Below are 3778 nucleotides of genomic sequence, written 5' to 3'. Positions count from 1 at the left end.
TCACTTTTCCAACAGTCGCATACATGAAATACGGAGTTAGTCAGCCCTCTGTGTTTGCATGATAATCTATGACATTAAACAGTGTGCAATATTAGTATTTCACTCACTGTCTTATCTTACAGCAGCTGCCCCGGGGGTCTTAGCAATGTACCTTGCAGGTTCATGAGCAGCTCAGCACTTGATACATTTAGGACTACATTCAGAGTCTCTCGCTAGATGCGATCGCTCGCCCCAGCGTATGCAAATTTGTCAAAGTAAAGCCACGGGAAGCGATCGCTCACCAAGACATAACTACGCCCAACCTGTCTTAGCGAGTGGTCAGCGTACGCCCAATCGCACAGGCAGAGCCGCCCACCAGCACACGTCATTTCCAGGAAGTGTATTAAAACATAGGTACTTTGAGGACAATCAGAAGCGATCGCAGTGCTTGTGGCTGCCTTACCCTACAGCAAGCCCTGCGAGGACTTCAGTGTAAAAAACAGGCCTGTGACGTGTACTATGACGCTGCATGTTAATTATGCATGCCTCTAAAACGGCGTTGAATCACTCAGGCATGCCTGCGTTCGCACCTCCACTCCCCCGTTATTAGTGTCCTGCCCCTGTTACCACCCACAAATGGCCTCACCTGTCACTCATTACACTGGGCTGTCTTTGCTGGGCGAGCGAGCAGCCTGCGATCGCACAGAGTAGTTCGCACATGCGCAGAACGAAGCGTGCGCATGTGCGTATGCAGACCATCGGGCCACTTGTGAGTGCACAGCACTAGCGAGAGACTCTGAATGAGGTCCTTAGACTGTGGCAGACAGCATAATCAATCCACAATCTTTGATTCTGTCAAAGCTTAGCATACAGAGATTAGAAACAGCAGGGAAGATTGATTGCAACCACACAGTGCCACTGTGGGCGGGTCCGCTTCTGTCCAGGAATAGGACTTCAGTCCTGGTATTGCCCCCTGATGGCAGCCCTGCAAGATATGGGGATCTATGTACTAAGCAGTGATAAGTGACAGAGTGAAAAGTGATAAGTCTGTGATAAGTGCCAGCCAATCAGCTTCCAACTGTCATCTCACAGGCTGTGTTTGAAAAATTACAGTTGGGAGCTGATTGGCTGGCACTTATCACAGACTTATCACTTTTCACTCTGACACTTATCACTGCTGGTACATAGACCCCATGGTTTTCAATGTTGGTATTTAGAGCGATTTCAGGGGGTTATTCAGCTGTCAGACACAGTGACAAAGATCATGCAGATTCGCGAATATCAGGAATCTGTGCATGCACCTAACTCGTACTGCACATGTGCAGTATGAGTCTGCAATCTCGCACGCAGTCCAGCAGCAGAATGTCAGTGGCTGACAGCATGCTGTCGTTTCTGGGCAGGAAGGGAGCAGTGACGGCCTCTGTTTCCCAAAACGGATGGGTGTCGTCGCCATTGAGGGGGCAGTGGAGAGGCCAGGATCTCCGTCGGCTGATTGGGATTTCATGGCCTCTTTTCTCATCTGTGGCGGGCGGCCGGCCTGGTTACACCATGGTCACTCAACCGGGCAAAGGGATTGCAGATGATCCGATGTTCCATCCTTGGATGCATCTCGGTCCAGTAATGCATACAGGATGCATGACGCCACCTTCTGGTATTACCATATTACAGCTATCACAGCTGCTAACATGATAGCAGTGGCGATAGCATATCTGTCCGCAGCTGAATCACCCCCTCTGTTCTGCAGTGATTTCTGAAACCCAAGTGATTTTTCCCTGTGTGAAATTGTCATCCCGGTGAGGTAAACAAGCCTGCACCTAGGCGAAACGCGCGTCCTCTTTATCTCATTTACCGAACAACACTTGGAGGTTCTGCCAGTACAAGGACTGGACCCCATACTTCAGACACACTGGTATTGTATACCGCTGACAGACTCAGCATCTGTCTAGTGTTTATAGTCACTTATTCCTTCATTAATTTATGTTGACTATGTGCTGTTTGATTAACCCCTAGAGCATGTGGAGGACTCAACATAGGTATTTAGGGTATTGGGCTATTATCATGCATGCATGCACAATTACTGAATAGTTAAACTTCTGCTGTACATGCTAACTTAGATGGCATCATTAGGCAGTTCACACATTAAGTGAGATTGACACAGCATTTGGAGCTTGTCATATGATAGAGCTGTTCTTTATTCATTTAGAATACGTTTGAGACGGATGTTTGAAAGATAAATAGCTGCTAGATCAGGTGATGGTCCATCCTTATGTACTCAACATTTGAAGTTGTTTAACAGTCTATCAATATGTATGAAATGTGCCTTTGCCATGAAGTCTGATATCAAAAGCATGCATTCGAATTATAAACGCTCTTACACTGTTCCTAATTTCCTGTTATATAATATGTTATGAGGTTTAATCTCTAGGATTTATGATTCATGGTTATATAGCATTAGAGTGACAACAGCATACTAAACCTGTTTAACCCAACAAGAGCTGGCTATGTTATGATTTCAGGATATAGGTGACACAACATCAAGAACTTTATGATTATGATATTGATTAATACCAACAATGTGGTTGATATACAAAATTAATTTTTTTGCATCATAGGGATTACTGTGATTTGCATAATGATGTCATCATCACATGACAATATTTGAATATTGCAATCAATCTCAGTGTGTTTGTACTTTATGATCTAAGCATGTTTTTATAGAGTTTTTCTTATAATCTGTCTTTATTAGTATCATTATTTTCAACCACACTGAATTTTTGTGATGATTTGATCCTTAACATTGTAAGGATTATTGCACAATGATGGCACTGCTTCATGGTATAATGTGAACAACATAATCAAACTCAGTGTGTCTTTATCTCATGATCAAGGTATGCCTATGCATAGCTTTTTTCAAAATCTGTTGTATCAACAACTGGACTCTCCTCTGTGTGTTAGTCCTACATTTATTTACAACTAATCTATGTACAAAGGAACATCTATCTCCGTTATACGAACTGAACCTACAGTCATACTTTACTGAATCTGCCCAACCTCGTTTGATCTTGGAAGCGATACAGCAACAGGCCTGGTCAGTACTTGGATGGGAGACCACCTAGGAATACCAGGTGCCGTAGGTTTACTCACACCGGATGATTGGAACAACACCTGGGACAGATTTTGCATGAATTACGAGTTGTATATTATCACTCTGTAGCATGGTACGCATTCCATGTGTGTTGTGTGGTATACAATAATATTACAATATTGTCGCCGCTTAACTCAGGATATACATGTTTACACCCGAATTTTGTATTGACATGGTCAAAGTGAAATTTTTGACCCCACTGATCTTAGCATAAGTGTACCTCTTAATTTTATGTAAACACAATAAAAGTTACATTTAAAATGTTGTTGATATATGAAACTTTATTTAAGTGTGCCCCAACAAAGAGCCTTTCTTTTTTCTGTGTGCTAATGTATGTCTATTTATAGGCTTTGGTAGCACCACCAACACCATAAAGTATAAGATTTTGAATAATATAGGATGGTTGGTTCATCTATATACAATTACAAACCACTATACATATAATTGGTCTCATCTTTTGGTTCTGTGCAGAATCTCCACCCCCCCCCTTTTTTTCTGTTTGAAGCTTCTCAGCAGATACAGACTAGTATAATCAAATCATATAATTAAGAATTATTCAATTTAAGTAGGCTGTTACTCTACCTTGAATCTTGAGGAATCAATCTCATTGGGATTTTGGATGCTTGTTTTTTTATAGTGTTTTCCATGTTTGAT

The 3778-nt window shown here is 42.3% G+C and overlaps 1 pseudogene; it reads left to right on the top strand.

The window, feature by feature from the left end:
- The first annotated feature begins 2997 nt into the window (after positions 1–2997).
- On the top strand, positions 2998–3116 carry LOC148430287 (5S ribosomal RNA; annotated as a pseudogene).
- The last annotated feature ends 662 nt before the right edge of the window (positions 3117–3778 follow it).

This window comes from Taudactylus pleione, unplaced genomic scaffold (assembly GCF_031769625.1).
Source record: "Taudactylus pleione unplaced genomic scaffold, aTauple2 ptg004132l, whole genome shotgun sequence".
Taxonomy (NCBI): Eukaryota; Metazoa; Chordata; class Amphibia; order Anura; family Myobatrachidae; genus Taudactylus; species Taudactylus pleione.
The sequence above is the reverse complement of the archived record's forward strand: the minus strand, read 5'-3'. Positions and strand labels throughout refer to the sequence as shown.